This window comes from Mauremys mutica, chromosome 3 (assembly GCF_020497125.1).
Source record: "Mauremys mutica isolate MM-2020 ecotype Southern chromosome 3, ASM2049712v1, whole genome shotgun sequence".
Classification (NCBI taxonomy): Eukaryota; Metazoa; Chordata; order Testudines; family Geoemydidae; genus Mauremys; species Mauremys mutica.
In genome coordinates this window covers 173506278-173528899 of record NC_059074.1, presented here as the reverse complement: position 1 = coordinate 173528899, position 22622 = coordinate 173506278, and the positions used below count along the sequence as shown (strand labels likewise).

At 40.8% G+C, this 22622-nt stretch overlaps 1 protein-coding gene across 6 annotated transcripts in view; it reads right to left on the bottom strand.

Moving 5' to 3' along the window:
* The window catches only part of PPM1B (protein phosphatase, Mg2+/Mn2+ dependent 1B), a 120557-nt gene that overhangs the window by 62689 nt on the left and 35246 nt on the right, over positions 1–22622 (bottom strand). For all 6 annotated transcript variants that reach the window (XM_045011109.1, XM_045011113.1, XM_045011107.1 and 3 more), the window contains exon 2: positions 13130–13274. The gene's annotated coding sequence lies outside the window, so the exon portion shown is untranslated. The remainder of the gene's footprint in view (positions 1–13129; positions 13275–22622) is intronic.

Sequence of the window (22622 nt, the reverse complement as noted above, 5' to 3'; positions counted from 1 at the left end):
CCAGGATTCCACGGCTGCAGAATTTTGTATTTTTCCCCCCAAGATACTATGAAATTCAACATTTCTGCCATGAAATGCATTGTTTTGCTGCAGCCAATCACCTGACATTTTGTTTTCTGTCTAATTCTAATGCTGAATACTTTCTAGGAAAAGAGAAAATAAATGAGATTTGCTGGATAACTGAATATCAAACTTCACATTAGGGATAGACACAATGGATCGAAGCACAACACAGGTCTTTGATGCAAAAGGTGTCTGCCAAAGACTGAGGTAAAATTCAGGGTGAATCTAGAGACATCTGGGAGGAGGCTGAGGAAATATGGTCTCTGTGGCCAATTCTAAATGATTACGGTGACCTTAATTCAATGACTCACTTTTTGTCTTCACAGGGTTTTCAGACTCAATTTAGGAGAAGGGAACTGAAGAAGGCAGCCACCTCCCAAGGACAGAGGGTCACAGTGTCAAACAAAAAAGGGGCAGCTGAGAATTGAAATACAAGGCAAAGTTGTCACTCTGGCATAGGCCCTGTGTGGCAACATCCTGAACAGCTTGTTTGTTCAGCTGCCATTTTTCAGAGGAAATGGTGGATGTGTTGAGTCAGGTCCAATTGAAAATATGTCAACCAGACAGTCAGATGAGCCTTTTCTACCTTGGTAACAATCCAGGTCGGGCTTGGAGAATGGACTCCTCCTGGTTCCCCCCACCCCCCCCACTCCCCAATGGTTTACATGTTCTGTCTATCTGTTGCATTCTCTGAGGATAGCAGAAATGGAGATTTATGGCAGGAAGTGCATTAGATCACCAGACCCATTGCCCTGAACTCCAGGAAGCTGATGTCCCTACACAAATCAGACTGGGACTACAGATAGTGACATGACTTGAGACCCATGAAAACGTTTCACCTCCAGAGGCTGAGATCAGTTGTCATCCTAGACACCTGGGGATTTAACTATAGCTTACCCTTCTTAAAGAGGTGCAACTTGAGACACCAGTGAAGAGCTCTCTGGACCCAAAAGAAAATTCAGTTCTACAAGGGACTCTTCTCAATTCACTCTAACTCCTAATAAGCAGAAATATCTCTTGTACTGTGTTTGCTACTGAGACCAGGAGGCAAAAATGTAACCCTCAGCTTCACTGCTATTAAAAACCAATGCCTGGAAAACAATTCAGAAGAATTTGAGGACTCAATCCCATTTCAACAGCTAACCTGGTGGCAAATCTCTCCACCAGAAAAAACACTCTCTTGATAAAGCAGAAAAACTGAGACTTCTCTAGGGACCCCCGCACATCTCAAATTTGTCTTTCTATACTCTGTACAGTTTGTCACAACTATGGCTAGTGAACTTCTTGTGCTCAGGAGTTGGCCATTCAAAAATATATAGTTTTCTCAATGGAGAAAGAGACTGGAAACACTTAACACAGTAAATAAAATGGGGCCCATGAAGAAAATGATGTGATCTTGTAATTAAAGGCAGTTGTATTGCATAAAATAAACAGTCAAATTAAAGGATTCAGACAAGCTTAATTTCTGCTCTTTCCTAACTACTGAGTGCTTGTCTTTAATTTTATAAAGAATAAACTCTTACCCCAATGTTTTCTGTTTCTACTTGAATACCTCTCAGTCTTACAATCATATAATTTATGAAAATTAGCAATAATTTGCAAAAAGTCATGGAAGACAGGAGAGATTCCAGAGGACTGAAAAATGGCAAATATCATGCCCATCTATAAAAAGGGAAATAAAGACAACATGGGGAATTACAGACCAGTCAGCTTAACTTTAGTACCCAGAAAGATAAGGGAGCAAATAATTAAGGAATTTGCAAATACTTAGAAGATAATAAGATGAAAAGTAACAGTCAGCATGGATTTTTCAAGAACAAATTGTGTCAGCCAACTGTAGCGGGGCAGTTACCCCGCTCCTGGGGAAAAAGGTAGGCTGACTGGGGAAGCGGCCACAACTGGGGCCACACCCAATCAGGGCAGAACTGGGTCAGTCTCACTCCAGCCTTGGAGTGGGAAGGACCTAGCTGCAGGGGAGCACAGAGTACTTAAAGCAGAGCAATTCTAGGGAAGGGAAAGAGGAGTTGGGGAGCTCCAGCCTGGCAACTCCCCAGGCTGAGGCCGTGTTAAGGCCTAGGAAGATACTGGGGCTGCAGGGAAAGGCAGCTGGTCCAACCCCCTTGCCAGTGATGAGTGACCATTACGGACGGCAGTGTGCCCCAGAGCATGGGGGCTAGATGACAACTGGCAATAGCCACTGGGGCAAGGTGGGCTTAGAGGGTTGAGGGTTCCCGTGGGAGAGGAGACCTAGAGTGTGGGGGTGCTGCTGTAGGCAGAACCTCAAGGAAAGGGACACCGGGGGCTGGGAGGGACCCGAGGCAGGTGAGACACCAGCCAGCAGGAGGTGTTCTGAGGCTGGAATTGATCTAATTCCCGGATAACCAGCAGAAGGCGCCACAGTGGTGAGTGCTTGACTTGCTACACCAACCTAATAGCTTTTTTGAGAGGGTAACAAGCCTTGTGGCTAAAGTGGTAGATGTGGTATATCTTGACTTTAGAAAGGCTTTTGATGCTGTCTCGCATGACCGTCTCATAAACTAGGGAAATACCACCTAGATGGAGCTACTATAAGGAGAGTGCATAACTTCTTTCTGGGAAAGGTTTTCCAGCCAGTTATCAGTGGTTCACAGTCAAGCTGGAAGGGTATATTAAGTGGGGTCCCACAGGGATGAGTTCTGGGTCTACTTCCATTCAATATCTTAATCATTTATTTAGATAAGGCATAGAGAGCACACTTACAAAGTTTGCAGATAACAACCTAAAAGGGGTTGCAAGGGCTTTGGAGGATAGTACTAAAAATCAAAATGATCTGGACAAATGGCCTGAAGTAAATAGGATGAAATTCAATAAGGACAGTTCTCCACTTAAGAAGGAACAATCAGTAGCACACATACAGAATGGGAAATGACTTCCTAGGAAGGAATATGCTGGAAAGATCTGAGGATCATAGTGGATCACAAGGTAAATATGAGTCAACAGTGTAACACCGTTGCAAAAAAAGCAAACATTCTGGGATGTATTAGCTGGAGTGTTTGCAAGGAAGACACAAGAAGTAATTCTTCTGCTCTACTCCCCGCTGATTAGGCCTCAATTGGAGTATTGTGTCTAGTTCTGGACGCACATTTCAGGAAAGATGTGAACAAATTGGAGAAAGTCCAAAGAAGAGCAACAAAAATTATTAAAGGTCTAGAAAACATTACCTATGCGTCGGGCCCTACCAAATTCATGACATGAAAAAACACATCACAGACTGTAAAAACTGGTCTCTCGTGTGCTTTTACCCTATACTATACAGATTTCACAGGGGGGACCAGCATTTCTCAAACTGGGGGTCCTGACCCAAAAGGGCATTACAGAGGGGCTGCAAGGTTATTTTAGGGGGGTTGCAGTATTGCCACCATTACTTCTGCACCCGCTGCCTTCACAGCTGGGCGGAGAGAGAGTGGTGGTTGCTGACCAAAGGCCAAGCTCTGAAGGCTGCATCACAGCCTTCAGAGCTGGGTTCCTGGCCAGCAGCCTCTGCTCTCCAGCTGCCCAGCTTTGAAGGCAGCACTACTGCCAGTAGCAGCGCAGAAGTAAGGATAGCAGAACCGCAACCCCCCCGACAACTCTATTTTGGGTCAGGACCACTACAATTACACCATGAAATTTCTATTTTAAATAGCTGAAATCGTGAATTTTACAAGTTTTAACATCCTGTGACTGTGAAATTGACCAAAATGGACTGTGAATTTGGTAGGGACCTACCTGTAAGAGAAGATTGAAAAAATTGGGATCTTTTAGTCTGGAGAAGAGAAGATTGAGGGGATACAACAGTTTTCAAGTACATACAAGGTTGTTACAAGGAGGAGGGAGAAAAATTGTTCTCCCTAACCTCTGAGAACAGGACAAGATGCAATGGGCTTAAATTGCAGCAGGGATGGTTTAGATTAGACATTAGGAAAAACTTCCTAACCGTCAGGGTGGTTAAACACTGGAATAAATTGCCTATGGAGGTTGTGGAATCTCCATCATTGGAGATTTTTAAGGTTTAAAAAAAACAAAAACAAAAAAAACACACACCTGTCAGGGATGCTCTAGATCAGTGTTTCCCAAACTTGGGACGCCGCTTGTGTAGTGGCTCCCACTGGCCACGGTTCACTGCTCCAGGCCAATGGGAGCTGCTGGAAGCAGCCGCCAGTCTGCAGGTCCGGCCAATCGCGGCTCCCACTGGCCACAGTTCACTGCTCCGGGCCAATGGGAGCTGCTGGAAGCAGCGCGGGCCAAGGGACGTACTGGCCGCCGTTTCCAGCAGCTCCCATTGGCCTGGAGCAGAGAACCGTGGCCAGTGGGAGCCGTGATCAGCTGGACCTGTGGGACGCAGCAGGTAAACAAAGTGTCCTGGCCCGCCAGGGGCTTTCCCTACACAAGCGGCGTACCAAGTTTGGGAAACACTGATCTAGATAATACGTAGTCCTGCCATGAGTGCAGGGGATTGGTTAGATGACCCCTCGAGGTGCTTTCCAGTTCTACAATTTTGTGAAAACATACAGCATGGCAACAAAAAGATTAAACTTATTAAGAATTGTAAGTCAGTTGGAAGACAAAGGTCATGATTTACAAAAAAAAAAAAAAAAATCTCATGAGGATTCTGGAGTCTTTTTTCATTAAGCGTTATAAAACTTTGGGTCCCGCTTGGATTTAAATTCTAAATGGGGAACTCTTCATTAAGAAATGATGAAAACAGTAGTAAGATTACACTTGTATATAGGAAATAATTATTTGACATTCTCTACTTAAAGAAGGGAAAAAGGGCTGATTTTGTCAAAAGTAACTATCAATTCCCCTCCCCCCCCCCCCCGGTCTGTCTGTCTCTTGGTTTCTTAAACATAAAGGATTGTGTATTCTAATAGTTTTTTTTTTAATATTGAATATTTTGAGGTATACTATTTATTAGATTATCGCATGGGGGCATTTAGGATTTTGTGCAATAATGTATTTAAAGCAAAGGTGGTAGCAAGGCCTATAGCTAAGGTTGCTTAACACTTTATAACAGAAAACAGGAGCTTTCTAATGTAAGTTTGCCAAATGTGGGCTGAAATTGTGCACGTTCTCTCTTTCAGGCTGAACAAAAAAAATTTATTTTTTTTAGGATGTTCCAGCAAAAAGTACAGCCATCTTCAAAAATGGCAAAACTGCTTATTTTCCCCTAAATTCAATGTTCACTTTTTTTTCAGCCATTTCTTAGACCTCTAGAGCAGGGGTCCCCAATGCAGTGCCGCCGGAGCATTTAAGTGAGCTGTCGGACAAGCATCCGCTGAAATGCTGCCAACAAGCTGCATCATCCAGAGGCATCACCGCCGAAATGCCACCAATTTTAAGAGTTAAGAGGCTGAAAATAAAATCTGTTTATAGGATGTTTTGCTGCAAGGCAAAAAGTGTAATTAAATCATCAGGTACAGGTTTGAAAAGCTAGTATTAACAATTTTCGGCGGTATTTCAGCGGCAACCCGTCTGGATGACGCTGCTTTTCGGCGGCATTTCAGCAGCGACGCCTACTGATGTTGCCGCTTGTCGGCGGAATTTCGGCTGATGCTCGTCCACCGCCACGCTCCTCCGTGGCTCGTCGTCTGGCACCCACCAGATGCAAAAGGTTGGGGACCACTGCTCTAGAGCAACTACACGGTTTGGGGCAGGGACTTAAAGTTTGGCAGGGGGGTAAGTTCTGATGTCAGATTCCCTTTTGTTGACCTCATGAAGATCCACCAATACTTGGCTAGCTTAAAAGCTTAAGAAGATCCTCATTTGCACACACTCAAAGCTTGTTAGAAGCTTGCTTCTAAAAATTTTAATATTCCTTTTGCATTGAATATGCTCCTTAGCCCTAATGAGCTTGAGCTCCAGATGAGACAGCAGAAGCTGCCACCTCTTGGCCTAGTGAAAGGAAAGCTGGGCTAGGAGCCAGAAGGAGACCATGAAGTTCTAATCCTCACTCTTCTACAGCCCCTAGCTCAAACCTCCACCTAGGAGAGGAGCAAGCATTTCCTCCATTATACAGATGTTGCAAGTGATAGGTTGCAGGTCACTTCTCTAGCACAGCTGGGAATAAAACCTTGTCTCTAATATGGCAGATTCAAATCATCCATTGCCACTGTATTTCAAAACAAATATGGCAAATCTGTCCTTGGCTATGCTGTTTGTAACCGATGGATCCCACTCCCATTAACAGCCTGAAGCAGAGCCCAGAAATCCTGATCCTTGATACCCACTGAGTAGTTCTGACATTGACACAGCTCCCAAATAATCTCATGTTTTAACTGAGGCGCTCAGGCATTATGGTGATGGGGGAGGGGAACTATATAAATGCTTAACAGATAGAAAATAAGTATACAATATATGTGTTAACAACTATATGCTTCTCTAAAAGTCATCTTTCTATTTCATTCCCATGCTTCATAATGTGCTCTTTTACATAAGGCTATCCAATCTTTTTGCCACCATGCAGGTTGAATTTTTTTTCTTTTAATATTATGCATTCTGCTCACTTGACATACTCCAAAGATAAATACAGGACCATTGGTATTACACAAATGTTAATGGGTTTATACACTTCATCTACTGTAGCTGTCCTTTAAATTATGTTTGTAAAATATTTCAAGATCTTTGAAAGGCAGCGAAGAAGAGCAAAATTATTAGTCTCCATCTCTATCTCAAATTACTAGTTATATAATGTTATGACAGAGAAACAATTATCGTTATTTAGTTACAGCATATTCTTGGTGAGGTTTTTTGGTTTAGGTATTTGGGGGTGGGGGGCAAGAAGGTTAACAATTCTTTTCCATTATGTTTAAATAAAATACCTGCATGTTGTTTTCCACGTATATTCAGAGTTAAGAGGCTGAAAATAAAATCTGTTTATAGGATGTTTTGCTGCAAGGCAAAAAGTGTAATTTAATCATCAGGTACAGGTTTGAAAAGCTAGTATTAACAGTAAATCTTTGATATATTAAACAGTAAGTTTCAGATAACTTGTGAGTTTTAAATAAACTATTCTGAAGTAAAATAATGCCCTGATGATTTACAATCCATACAAAGACAACAAAGCATCTTTTAATATAACTAGGGTAGCCTAGTCTCAATCTTTTTGGGAACAGGCTATGAAAGAATAATTCTCTTCCTCTGAAGAGTTCACTCCATGGGCTAATAATTTTGAATAAGTCAGTGCTATAGAAAAAATGAACAGTGCCAGAGTTGCTTTTTACAAAGTGCATGTGCTCCTACTATAAAAAAGGCTGACATTTCTATAGAAAAAACTCTATGCTTTGTAAACTGAAGATGGAAGTGACAACCAAAGTAACTGAAGTCTCGTCGTCACACAATACAGTACAGGTTATTAGATATTTTTATTTGGGGGTAGCAGGCAATATTGAAAAGAATACTATTCTGAAGGAAAACATACATTTCATTTGGATCTAAATGAACATTTAAATCCCTGGCCCGGAACTAGTACAGTATGCTCTGCACTAATATACCACAAGTTTTTGGTTTGTTTTTAACAAGTTTATAAAGAATCAATTAACACATTCCATTTTATTCTTAAATCCTACATAGAAAAATGAATACTATTTAACTGTCTGCATTTGAACTGAGCAAAACAAATCAAGGAACTTAAAACTATTACTTGATTTTACACATCAATTACTGTACTGTTACCTGGTAAATAACACAAGTGGGCATGCAGTATTACAATGTTTTAGATGATAATAATTAAACCACCTTCTTACATATCACTTCTTATCTATAGCGCTTTACAAAAAGGAGCAGTTTTATCCCCACGTTCAATAATAAGAAAAATATTATGGAAATGCTGGTCATCACATAGCTAAAGTTGCATTCTATTTTGCAAGTAACACAGGGATTCAACCTTAGTTTTGTCTGAAAAATACAGTACACCCTTCCAAATTTACAGCATTTTACTCCAAGTGAAGAATCAATTGTCTGATAATCTGCAGGTAGATCCAGTAGTTTATATTTTAAATTAATTAAAAACTTGGTCCTTTAAACAATGTCATGTATGCCAGTCTTTTCTTTGTCCTGAATGACCTTAACAATGGAACAACATTGGCATTTCATTATTTTCCACATAGTTAAAATTAACTACAATCTGCAAAGGTAGCCTGCACTTAAGAAATTAGATTATAATTAAACTAAGCTATTACAACAATTAGATACACAATTGCTAATTATAAGGACTATAGGTAACTTGAGAGCCAATAAAACCATTACCTACCTTTCATAACTGTTGTGCTTCGAGATGTGTTGCTCATGTCCATTCCATTTTAGATGTGTGCGCACCCACGTGCTCCATTGTCAGAATTTTTTGCCTTAGTGGTATCCGTAGGGCCAGCTCTGGTACCCTCTGGCTTCTCATGCTCATGCACCGGTACATGAGGCGCCGCCAGCCCTACGCCCTCTCTGTTCCTTCATATCAGTAACCCGAGAAAGGGGTAGGACGACAGTTAATGGAATGGACATGAACAACACATCTCAAAGAACAACAGTTACAAAAGGTAGGTAACAGCATTTCTTCTTCGAGTGCTTTCTCACACTGATTCCATTCTAAGACTCACAAGCAGTATCCCCAGAGGTGGGCTCGGCATTCATGGTTGTGTGGCTCGCAAAGCTGCTCTACCAAACCCAGCGTCGTCCCGAGCCTGCTGGGTAATCACGTAATGGGACGTGAACATATGAATGGATAACCAGGTAGCGGTCCTGCAGATGTCCTGAATCAGAATCTGGGCCAGGAACACTGCTGACGAGGCTTAAGCGCTGGTCGAATGGGTGGTTATGATTGCTGGCGGTGGCATCTTTGCCTGTTCATAGCAAAACCTGATGTAGGCGGTAATCCATGAAGAAATTCTCTGAGCAGAAACAGGAAGGTCTTCATCCTGTCTGCCACTGCAATGAAGTGTTGCGTCGACTTACGGAACAGCTTAGTCCTGTCAATATAAAAGACTAGCATTCTCTTGACATCCAGAGAGTATAGTCTATGCTCCTCATCTGACTTATGAGGTTTTGGAAAGAAGACCGATAAAAATATATCCTGGTTAGTAGGAAATTGCGAAACTACCTTGAGCAAAATGGCTGGGTGCAGTTGAACCTTGTCCTTAGAGTGTAGGGCAGCTCTGAAGTAAGGGCTCTGATTTCAGAGACCCTACAGGCTGATGTTATTGCCAGCAGGAAGAAGGGGGGAACAAGAAGCCAACTGCTCAAAGGGAGGACCCAGGAGCCTTGACAGCACAAGGTTTAGGTCCCAAGGTGGGACAGGGTCACAGACTTAAGGGTAGAACCACTCGAGACCTTTTAGAAACCAGACCATCATGTGATGAGCAAAGAGTGACCTGCCCTGAACTGGAAGGTAGAAGGCTGAAACAGCTGCCAAGTGGACTCTGATTGATGAAAGTGACAGGTCATGGAGCTTGAGGTGCAGAAGGTACTCTAGGAACAACTGGAGTGAGGCCTGATCAGGCAAAAGATTTTGGTCTGACGCCCAACATGCCAACCACTTTCACTTAGCCAGATAGGTCAACCTGGTGGAGGGCTTTCTGCTACCCATCCATACCTGTTGAACATGGGGCGAGCACGCCTGTTCCTCCGCATTCGACCATGCGGTAACCAAGCTATCAGGTGCAGAGCTGTCAGATTTGGGTGCAGTAGTTGTCTGTGGTTCAGCAATAATTTTAACAGAGCTGCTATGGAGAGCTCTAGAATGCCAAACCAGAAATATTGCATAGAAGCTCTCTCTCTTTCAGTATTTGGGACTCCAGTTTTTTAAAAAGTTAAAGAAATTCCTAAACAAATTTTAAGATGTAACTATGGTTGACTGTGCATTAGTAATTTATAGATAAACAAACTACATGGAAGTTATAATTATGACAAAAACAAAGTTAAATGTTACACTAAAAAGAAAAACATTAACCTAGTAAATGCATAGTTAAGGCACCCAAACAACCTTAATCTGCTCTGTAGTGAAGCCAGAAGAGAAACTACTAAAAAACCCTCCAATATGCCTTTAAAAATCAATTTACATCTAGGGCCACAAACACTAAAATGCCTTTATTATTATTATTGCATTTCATCATGATAGAGCAGAGTTAAGACTGTTTGAGTGCCTTGTGTATTTTTCACCTTAACAGTATTTGATTTCTTTAACAAATATACAGTATAGATGTCCAATAAATCAAACTGATTTTCAGAGTTCAAAGGAAACAAATTCATCCATGTAAAAATCAATGCTTGTAATCCCAAACCTACCACTATCATTTTACAGTTTCACAATTCCAGCGGAACAACATAGCCCACTTGTTGTAGTCACGGTTTCAGAGTTAGAGATAATCTCTCGGGTAGCTAGGTCCAATACCACAGACAGCTTTGTAACGGACCTTGAAATAAACTCTGCTTTCAGTGGGGAACCAATACAAAAAATGCAGCATTGAGATGACCTCTGTTGCTAAGCAGTCAGGCTGCTGCTGTATTTTGTACTAGTTGAACCTTTTTCAAGGTGCGCAGCTTCATTCTCAGATACAAATTGCAATAATCAACCCATAATCACAAACGCATGTACTGCTGCGGCCAGGTCTGAACCAGATAGGAAGGGGTGCACATCAAAGTGGGCATTTGTGGCTTTCATGAGTATTTGGGCATCCAACAGCAGTTCGATGTTCCACGAAGACCCCATGTCTGTGGAATGATTTGGCAATCTGAAGGCAGTGATACCCAACAGAAGGAGACATTACAGAGGAGGAAAGTTCTTTATAGCACTTCCTCTTTTTACCATCATCATCCTTATATCTAGGTTCAGCTTTAGATAGGTTTTCTTGATTCAGGCACTGTGAAAGCTGAGAGAAAGTGCCATTTACACATGAGGCAAAGGAGTTGTAGAAATTCCTTGTGTTTGAATCTGTCTGTACCAGATCACATTTTCTACAGCCAATAATCAAGCTTGCTTCCCTCCCACATTTACTTCTGCAAGCTATCCAAAAAGCAAGGCTATTTGTGTAGCACGTGGATAAAATAAGGCTCTGCTGCTGGAGTGTGAAGTTGTACAAGGAAGAGGCTGCAATTCACTATTTCTTCTAACCCCATGAAAAATGTTCAGCTATTCTGTTTCCTATTTTCCTGACTTACATATAAAGCTAACCAGACTCATATTAAAGGTCAAGTTCTGCTCACTTTACTTAGGTGCCTTAAATGATACCAGTCACATGAATAAGCCCAGCAGATTTTGGCTCTACCAGTAACATTTAAAAGTAGTAAAAATCAAAGCATGATAAAAAGATCCCAATATTGGCTATAAATATTAGTACAGAATTAACTGATATTTTAGGCATGATCTGGAAGTGATATCTGTACAAAAATCAAACTTGAGCATTTTAACCAAGAAATACTGATCTACGGTGGTTAAGAACCATGTCCAGATGATATTCCTCCATTGTGCTAAGTATGGCCATTTTAATGATACTTTGTTTCATGCCGTTATACGCTAGGGTTCTGGATTTAGGGCACTGCCTTTAACTATTTTTAAAGTACAGTTTTGATCTTTTTCAAGAACATAATTTTTTAAATAAAAACTTGATAGGAACTTGTACTGGAAAGGCAATTAATTACACAATCATATATGCCATAGGCCTTTACTGAATGGACCGCTAAAGCATATTTGATTTTGAATCTTTTATTGTTCAAAATGTAATTCTCATATTGTCAAAGATACCAGCAATTAAAATAAGGCCTTTTTTTTTTTTTAAGAGAATCACACTGACGACATTACTGCAGCTGCAATATTAAAAGGGAAGCTATTAAAAATGATTTGAGAATGCATAAATATACTGTCCTGAAGCATACTGGTTTAACACATATACTTTGTGGTAAAAACAGTGATAAATACTATGCTATGGAACACAGCAACCGGACAGAGTAACAGGGTCAAAAATGTTAGTGCCACACCCTGGTTGATGTAATCACTTTCTGGTGAAAAGGAGATCAGTACCCTCTCCAACAGTTCTCAACCTGCCAGTCAGAGCAATGAATAGAAATGAAACAACCAGAACCTGCAACAATGACCTGGGAAACTCTGCAAGACCTCAGATACCTTTCCCTTTGCAGAGGTTTTTCAGCAGTTGAATCTACAATATGCTTACGAAGGACAGTTAACCAAAGTTACAGAAGGCTCTGTAACTGAGTCAAAAAGGAAACTTTGACAGTACTGCCACAATTGCCTAATTTAAGGCAAGAGAGACACTAAGGGTATGTCTACACTACCAGCCGGATCGGCGGGTAGGGATCAATCGGGGATCGATTTATCACGTGTAGCGTAGACGCAATAAATCGATCCCTGATCACTCTCCCATCGACTGCTAACTCCAGCTTGGGGAGAGGCAGAAGCAAAGTCGACGGGGGAGCGGCGGACGTCGATCCCGTGCTGCGAGGACGCGAAGTAAGTGATTCTAAGTTGATCTAAGATACGCAACTTCAGCTACAAGAATAGCATAGCTGAAGTTGACGTATCTTAGATTGACCCCGCCTCAGTGAGGACCAGGCCTAAGAGAAAGGAAACAGTAAACTGATCTCAGCCAGGTGATGCCAAGATGTTTCAAGAGTTTTTACTAGTTGCCACTAGAGGACAATGTTTATTGGAGAGCAAGAACCCATCAATTCTGGATTACTGGATACCAACATGCTGATTAATTACAGATTTTCACTTATTAAAAATGTTTTCCATTGAAAGTTTTACAAAAATTTAATTATCCTTTAATCAGAAAAATATGTCTAGCCGAAATGATCTACCTGTTTGCAACATATACCCAGGATATGAATGTTAAATGTACATTAAAATGTTGACGACTACATTTAAGAATGAGAAAAATCAATTAAACTCAGAACAAATGTCAAGAAATGCTAAATTATAAATCCTTAGTCAATTTCAAGTTGAAACAGCTGAACAACAAAGATTGCTACCTCAGTCATTAAGGTAAGATTTCAGGTTACCTTTCCATCTTACCTCCCCAAAACCACCAGAATCTGTTCTTACCTGTTAACTGCACCTCTAGCCAATTCCTCCAGCATTAATCTAGAACATTAGGTTTACATTCCTGCCAACACGTACAGAAGAGAGTAACTTGGAAAACCTTGAGATACCAGTGCACGATGCAACATCTGCTTTATTTTGAAATTTCCTAGAGAGAGAGGGAAAAAAACAAAGTAGTTATCTACTCAGAAAGGTATACAAAGAATTAATTGAATGTTAAGACTAGAATAGGGTTTGTTTGGTTTTTTGATACACTGGTTGTATTAAAACTCCTAGCCCGGTTGTCAAAAATATCAGTACATCCTGTTAACCTATACATTCAAGATTCACTAATGACACAATACAGCTGATGAGTTTTTGGTAGATTAGTTTGTGTCAAATGTATCTGGGCATGTTTAGCTAATTAAAAGGCAGCTTTCACATTTCAACAGTTAATGCTCTTTCTTTACTTTTATGCATGTGAATTAGGAGGATTGAGTTCTATGTCTGGGCTAGATTTTGATTTTAAAGCACAAACCTCTACTGCTGGAAGAGACACCAGAAAGAGAGCCGAGTATGTATAATTAATGTATACGCTCTTTGGGACAGAGACTGTCTCTCTTAGATGTTTGTAAAGTGCCTACCACTGTGGGGATGGGCCCTCAAATAAATGTGTAATTTCTGCCTCAGGTCAGCCTAGACCTGAGGAAGAGCTCTGTATAGTTCAAAAACTTGTCTCTCTCACAAACAGAGGTTGGTACAATAAAAGATATTACCTCCACCTTGTCTCTCCAATATCCTAGGACTGACATGGCTACAATACTGCATAACTGATAGATACATTTAAAAAAAATTAACTCCAAAAATATTTTAATTGCCATTTTCACAACAGAAAAAAGAGATGAGTAATATAAAATATATTTATATCAAACATGGTTCTATTCCACAAAAAGTTACCAAGACTGGTATACTGGTGGAAGGAACCAGACTGGAGCAAAAGCCCCAAGGAAAAAATATGGTTAAGTAACCAGAGTTTCACCTGGGACATGGGGGGCGGAGGGCAGAGTACAAGACTTACTGGAATATCCACTACTTTAAAATGGATGCAAATACAGACTACCCAAATACCTGTTCAGCTCTGATGACCAGGGTGAAGAGTGAGTGGCCATAGCCTAGCCCTCACACTGTTCAGTGCCAGTGCAGAAACAGAGCACTGGCTCCACTTTGGCCCTCTACAGGGAGTTGGAATCTAGCAAAACAACAAACATTTTTTCCTACATTGCTTGGAACTAGAAGTTCCTGGAAAGGAGAGAGGATATTATGGCTTTTGGATGAAACAGAGTTCTCCAAGCAATGCCTGCACTATACCCTCAGTGCTCTAACTGCTGAAATATTAACAAAGAAAGACACTCACACAGCAACAAGCAGTAATATCCAAAAGTCATTCCCAATCCTCAGAAACCCTATGTATGGAAAAGCTCTCAATATACAATTCAACAGCTATAGCTAAATCAATCATTATAAATTGTGGGACCAGAAGTATAAAATGCAGTCTTTCATACATTCTGTTTTAAGGCTTAAAAGAATTATATGCAAATACATTAAATATCATACACTTTTGAATATTCATGGAGATTAGAATACCAAAGCCTTTCATAAGCAGACAGAATACAATTAATCCAAAATAACTAAAATAACATATTAGAATTCTTTTTGCTTAAAAAATACTTGGTGATTGTAGTAAGACTTAATTGCTGTTAAAACATTCAGACAACAAGTAAAACAATACTGGGACATTTACAAGTCATGTAAATAAGCTATACATAATATGCCCTAACTACTAATAGGTTTCAAAGATTTTTTTTCTTTAAATTCCTTCAAAAACTGCCTAAGGAGATAAAGCCCTTAAACTGTCAGAAAATTAAAATCAACCACCACAGAACATAAAATGACTGCAAAGGTATTACTTAACTGTAGGTATCTTAAAAAAAAAAAATTTAAAGAACAATGAGACATGCAAACCCAGTTCTGGAAAATGTATAAATCCGTAAGTGGAGATTAAAAGAATCAAGGTATATAAATGGTTACTCTAAAATACTTTTATTAAGAAAGAGAACCTCCATCTTATTCCACAAAAGGGTAGGCCTACCAACTGCTGACCTCATGGATATCTAATTTTATAAATTCCTGCAAATTAACTATGTATTAATATCCTAAATGACCAGGTACAGAGGGGCATAAACACAGCATTAGCAGCTTTTTTTTTTTTTTTTTTTTAAACACTCCCAACATCCATCCCTATCACAGGTCACCAGATCCTGCTCAGAGTGACAGCAACAATGTGCTGGTTTTAGTCTTGCAAAATGACATGAGTGACAGAGCTTGCCTTATATGAGTAATCAAATGCTGCATGGGAGGAGTGAGCTATCAGTTTTTTGGGTGTTTGATTTTCATTTTTAGGCTGAATGGTAGATGGAGATTTGGTTGGCCTGCAAGTACTTAAACACCCGATAAGCATGAAGTATCAAGTCATTCAACACGTGGTTGCATCTAAACAAGACAAGTATGAGGCAGAGGGTTACTACAACCTCCAGATTTATTATCTCATTCACTGAGGAACACTAATGGTAAAGAGTTCTCCAAACTAATCAGTATTGACCGAGGACATCTATTGAAAACAAGAATTCACTTGAGGATAAAGCTATCCACAACATCTTAAGACATTGTCCTAAAAGGGAAGCCGATACCTTTCCTTAGCTGTGTTGCCCACCCTTTATTTTATGGCATTAATAAACCAAGGTTTACATTTAACAAGAGATATATAAAATTTCAGACATTATTTATGAATTGCTCAGTGCCAACATATGCTTTGTTCTGTACAAAAAAGATGCCATGGAATTACCTGAATTTTAGAAAATTCTAACTTGAGCATTTGTTTTCTCAACATTGATGTTACATTAAGCGCTAAATTTTTCCACTTAAACTCCCCCGCTATATTTTTTTTTCTGAAGAAGGAAATATGTGGGTACTGCACTTTGAGACATCACTTACTGAAACCCAGTATATCAAACAACTATTTAAAGCACTCTATACCTTTAGAGCAATTTAAACAGTATTATCGACTTTACAAAAATATAACCACAGCTATAGTACGTCTAGACCTTTCAATCAAAGGTAGAGCCCCCAGAATACTAAAGGCTTTGCAAAGCTTTATATCAATTATTTAAAAATTCAACTGTGTAATTTTATTTTAAGCCATATTTGAAGAAATTTGGTTTTGTTCTTTAAGTTGCAATGAGATGGACAAGAAAAGCCAACACTGAAGTATCCATCTTCAGTCATTTGAATTGTATAAGGATAAAATTTGATGGGAAATGAACACTGCTGAATGTTTTATCTTGCAGGATTAGTTTCTGCTTAACTTCAGTGAACTCCTTAACAGTGTATGCGAAAATGAAAGTCTGGGACTAGCATAAACTTAGCAGCATTCTAAGTTAGGTCCACACTTGTTCTAGCTAAAGATGACCTCCACCTACCCATATACAAAAACAAAAAAAAGTGGGTTTCTGGAGCATGTGGAATCTAGAGGTCAAAGATCTGTTTGGAACTTTGTTTTCCCCAAGAAAGATGTCCTGATTACATCTCCTTCTAGGAAAAGCCTGTGCTCTAGTAGAATGAGTAGAAGAGAAGACAAGACAAAGTATGCTCGTCATTTAACAACAGATAGAAATACACTGTGTAATCCATGTAGATATTCTTTATACCAGAATAGCTTGTCCCTTAGCTATTTTGAGGGAGATGAGCGTCTAGCCAGATAATAAAAGGCTTTAGCCACATCCAGAACATGCTATTTCTCAAGTGGAGTGGGATTCTGGAAAGAAAATAGGGAAAATAATTGATTGATTTGGGTAAAATTAAAAAACAATTTTGCGAATAAATTTAGGAGACCATAACACCACTTTATCTGTGGATTATAGAGTGGGAACAGTCAGTCACAAGTGCTTGGGAGTCGCATCCTTCTTGTTGATGTAATGGACACAAGAAAAACTGTCTTGAGAGTAAGGTGGTGAAGGGAGCACTTGCAAGGGGGGGCTCCAGAAGACCTTTTAAGACAGTAAGATCTTAGGAAGAAGTCAGCTGGCTCCCCATTGGACAACTGTAGATAAAATTATTTTAAAGAGCTTAAGAACAGTAGAGTCATGATCTGTGTTCTTACCCAACTGGAGAGTGGCATGCTGAAATTGTTGCAAAGTGAACCCTGATTGAACTAGAGAGTCGTGAGAGCTTTTACTGTAGTGCGTAGTCAAGAATCTTGGGAATGGAAGCCTTCAGAAGATCAATATTGTTCTAAGCCATCCTTTTTGAGAATCTCTTCCATTTGGAGGAACAGGGTTCTCTTTGTGGAAGCCTGCTCTGCAGTAATCTCTCTCAAACCTACACTGAACAGTCTATCGGTGGCGCTCCACCAACCAACTTCCAGGTTGAGATGTGTAATGACTTCAAGTCTGAGTAGAAAATTTTATTCTGATTCAATGATATGTCCAGGAAATCTGGTAGTGTGAATCGGGGGTTGAGCTGATACGTGAATTAGACCTGTCATCAGAACTGGCTGGGCCAATAAGGATAGTTTGTGCTGTATTCTGTCTTATTTTTCATATTATCTTGGGTAGAGAAGCAAACAGAAGGCCCTGTTTCCAGGACGTGAGAAAAGCATCCTCTACAAATCTTCAACTCGTATGTTCTGGAACAGAATTCTGAGCACTGTGTTCTCTTTCTTGGCAAATAAGTCTATGATGAGAGTACCCCCCTAGTGACACATTCAAATAAGGACAGATATTTTGAGGGACCACTTGTGATTGGTTACGGATTGCCCGTTGTGATCAGCTACGGTGTTTCCGAAACCTGGTAGGTGAAGGGCTATCAGAGCTATCCCATGTGTCAGGCACCAATTCCAAAACTTGATGGATTCGCAACACAGGAGCAATGAGTGAGTCCTGCCTAGTTTCTTTACCTAATGCATTGCAGACACATGGTCTGTGAGAATGTGTGTGATAGGCTGATTGTCCAAGTTCCAAATTTAAATGAAGTCATGAATCGCCTCTTGACACTAAACTCCTTACATCTGAAGGTATTTTAAGAGTGCACCACATTTTATTCCTTAAACATCTGTGATCACTGTCTTTGTAAGTGAAAGAGTGGGAAAAAGTACACCTCTGTGCATTGAGTTTCTATCTATCAATTTATTGATGCCAGAATATGAAATAGGATCATTAAACATGTCTGAGTCTCATTCCATACACTGATTTTAGCCAGCCTTGCAATGGTCTTAGAAGTCTCACTAGCATGGAAGTGCAAGTTGGCATGTGACCCATGAGTTTAGACAACTCAAGACTGAGTGACCAGTTTGCTTTGATACAGGAGATAAATGTCAAAATAGAGTGAAGTGTCTTTAGAAAGATACCAACCCCCGGTTAAGAAGAAAGCACCTGCCTACTCCCTACCTATTACCCTCTGAGAAAGAAGCCTGGTTTCTCCCAGAGGAAACCACCACCTTCACTAGGCATCAAGCCTCCTGTAGAGTCATCTGGACAGCAGGTTTGGTATGAAAGTTGAGAGTCACAACCAAACCAGACAGTCATCCCTGAACCTGATCTTCAGATGCCATCTTCCCTGTTTTATCAGCTTAGACAGGAATAACCTCAACCACTGATAGATGGGTACTTATCTCTAAAGGGTATTCTGTCCAATTCCACTCCTTTATCATTTCCCACATTCCTTCCCTGTCCTTTTTCAACCTTTCTCACAAGAACCAACTGAAGATAGAGAGAGCCTCCCTGATCTGTCTTAGAGACATAGATGAGATGTCTATGGAATTCAGAGGAAGAAATTTCTACTCCTAATATTTCCTTATTCTGGGAAAAGGGGGAAGCCTTCATGAGATATCAATCTGAGAAGGTCAAACAAATACATACACCTTCTCAGATTCAAGATGGTAATGGTAGCCCCTAGCTACCACCATTTGTTTGTTGAGCCCTAGTTCATTGAGAAAGAGAAATACCTTGTCCTATGTCAGCAATTTGTACTTCAAATAATGTTTTGTAATTTGCTATACATAATTGAAGCGAGGTAGAATGGGCTTTCTTACTAACAAAAGTGAGCCTTTCAGGATCTTTATCCTTGGGAATCACTCGCACTGGGCCAACTGACTAGCTTCCTCCTGGGCTACTGGTCTTCCTGATAATGGGTGAGTAATGAATTACTCAACGCTTCTTTATGGACCTGTGTATCTTTTCTCTACTCTCTTTGCTGTAGAGGCAAGGGCAGCAGGGGTCTGCCATGCACTTTACAGATGGCTCTCGGTTGCCCTTAGAAGGACATGGCTATTCTACCTGGATCAGTGAAGTACAATTCTTATAGGCCTTAGCTTCAGTTAATGTTGTCTCAAGTTCTGGTGTATCAGCTAATTGAGATAGTAAATCCTGAAAGTCATCAGGACCTGGAACCGAGACAGAGTCTCCCCTGACAGGTGACAAAGTTGAGGGGTGTTTGGGAAAGGCTATTTGGTATTGGTCCAATTGTTCTGGACTGATTTCCTTCTCTTGTTCTTTGTCTCTGTCCTGGATGGTAGAAAATATGGCTACTGTAAGTCTTGAGGTCAATGCTGCAGAAGTACAAGAATATCTACATTTATGCAATAAGATAGGGAGAGAGCTAAAACTGGGTGTTCTACAGTTCTCACACTACAGGGTAGACCTCCCAAGGAAGGCGCAAGAATGCATCAGTATTTGTTTAATCTTTGTGTTGCAGTTGTGTTCACCACTGAAAAGTACAAGAGATAGAGGAAGTGTCATACAGTGAAGCTGGCATGGGAAAACCTTGTTTTTCTGGGATTAATCAAGAAAAGAGCAAATATCAAGGCTATAACCAGGAAGTCTAGAATGGCATGCCACATAAAGGAAAAGTATTAGGATAATGTCCTACTTCATGGTGTTTTTTGTTGTTGTTGTTGGGTTTTTTTTGGGGGGGGGGTTAGATTACTGATATTACTGCCCTTTCCTCTAAATTCATAGGAAAGCAATCAGTTTTCTTAATTTTAGTAGGATTTGGTCAGAGAGAATATTGAAGGGGCCAAATCTCATTTATACTGCTCTGGCTGTATGCAAGGGTCTTAAAGTGGGTGGGTAGGTGTGATCAGACTTGTTATAGAAAAATAAAGTTGCATATTACAATATTTTAAAGAACTGAGAGAAGTAACTAGCATCAGTGAGCATGGTTAAGCTAATATTCGTAGAAGTGCAACTGATAGCATTTAAGGCAGGCAGCCCACAGAGAAATTATACAAGTTTCACCACACTACCACCACTTAAGGTCCGATTAAAGGTATATCGTAATAATTATGAGAATTTATGCTTCCTGTTACGGGTATATCAAATGAAACAAAAACCTACTTATATGTTATAGCAAAGAAGCCTGAAGCATTAAATAAGAAAAGAAATTAAGATGGAAGGGATAAAAGGTCTCAAGAACATTAAAGCTTTGATTATTTGCCAAATTCCTAGCGAATACTACAAAAAGTACATTCTACATGAACAATGGCTTTGTACCCAAAGTGAAAGCCTAAAATATAAAAAATTACATCTAAAAAACTGCCTGTCTGTGTAGTGGCAGAGTGGCCTCCCACTGAGTCAGAGGAGGGACCGCCCCTTGAACCCTGGTGAACAGAGTCAGACTGGGCTTGGGCCTCTCACTGGAAGTTAAGGAACAGGACAGGAAGTATAAAGGAGGAGCCCCGCAGCTCAGCTGTGCTGGAACAGCCCAGAGGAGACGGATGCTTTCTGCCCACTCCAGGAGGTGGAGCCTGAGAAGGATCCCTACCCCACTAAAGACTGGCCGGAGCTGTTGGAGCCACCAGGAAAAAAAAGGCATTGAGGAGTGACTGGGACTGCTGCTGCCAATCTACCCCGGGGAAGTGGCGGACCCCATGAATCCAGGTACACTCGAAGAGGAGGGTAGGAAGTGGCTCGGGGAAGCTGACTCCAGTCTGGCTGCGGTGCTCCCTGAAACCCAGTCAGCATGTTGCAGCCAGGATCTCCGCTGACCAAGTGGCAGAACACTCTGCCACTGTTAGGGCCCTGGGCTGGGTTCCCCTACCCCTTGCCACCCCACCCTTAGGCCAAAAGGCCTGCATGAGTCTGCCAGCTACCTGAGGCAAGACATCAGGCAATAGGCTGCCTACTGCTCTGCCTGCCTCAGAGATCCTAAAAAGCCCCTCCTGAGCCAATTGACTGTTTGGTACTCTGCCTGGCTTGAACGCATAGACTATTTGGTCCCCACCCTGCTTGAGAGACTGGGTCATGAGACTAATTGCTGCTCTGCCCCTGCCTAAGGTGGTAGTCATAACCAGTGCCAAGTATAGCAGTAATATAAACTGTCTACTCCTTCTCAGTATTCCCTTATACATCCCTTTTGGCCACAGCATCACAGTAAGAGCTCATGTTCAGCTATCTACCTACCACCAGGACCCAAAAGTATTTTTTGGTGTCACTGATTTCAAGAATAGTCCCTCATTTTGTATGTATAGCGTTCCTGCATTGCATTCCTTGGTGACCTTGCACATCATTGAATTGAAAAGTGTATTTGCTTGTGCCCTGCTTACCAAGTGATTCAGATTGATCTAGATCAATGTCAAGTTTTCTTCATTTTTTTCACCACTCCCCAATCTTCATGTCATCTGCAAACTTGGTGAGTAATCCCATTTTCTTCCATGTAATTCATAAAAATGTTGACTAGTGTAGAGCTAAGAACTGACCCCAGTGGGAACTCACTAGAAACACCCAAGCTCATAGACTGCTCAGTTGCTCAGTCCCTCCCTGAGGGACAGAATTCACAGAATGCTTGTTTGCTCAGCCCCTGCATAAAGGCCAGAGCTCACAGACTGCCCAGTTGTTCTACCCTACCTGGGGCCCAACACCCACCGACTGCTCATTGTCCTGCCCTGCTGGAGGGTCAGAAACTTTTAGAATGTTTGGGGCTCTGCCCTGCCTAAGAGCCAGAGCCTTGGACTGGTTAGTCATCTGCTAATTCCCTGTCTGTGGGCAATGCCCACGGACACAGTGAGGCAGCGTGACACCCCTCCCCCCCACTGATGCAGAGTGGGAGGACTCAGCTCTAACCCACTATTATCTGGCATCATGCAACTGACTTCTTGGAGAAATTTGAAGAGGTTTCTCCATAGCACAGCTAATATTGAAGGTTTAAGAAAACTTGTACTGATAACATGACAAATATATAGAAAAAATAGAGAAATGAAAAAGTTAAACTTGCAAACAGGCAAGAGAAATGAACAGGCCTTTATTACTCAATATTGTAAAGGACTTTGAAATTCAGTTTGCCTCTGGTTTTGGTAGGAAGTTGGACCTGAGAAGTAAGTGTGGTTCCTTGAAGACTCAACAGGAAGAGTGTAAACTGAAAATGTCCAAAATTTTCCCTGAACTTAGATTCTAAAATGATTTTTCCC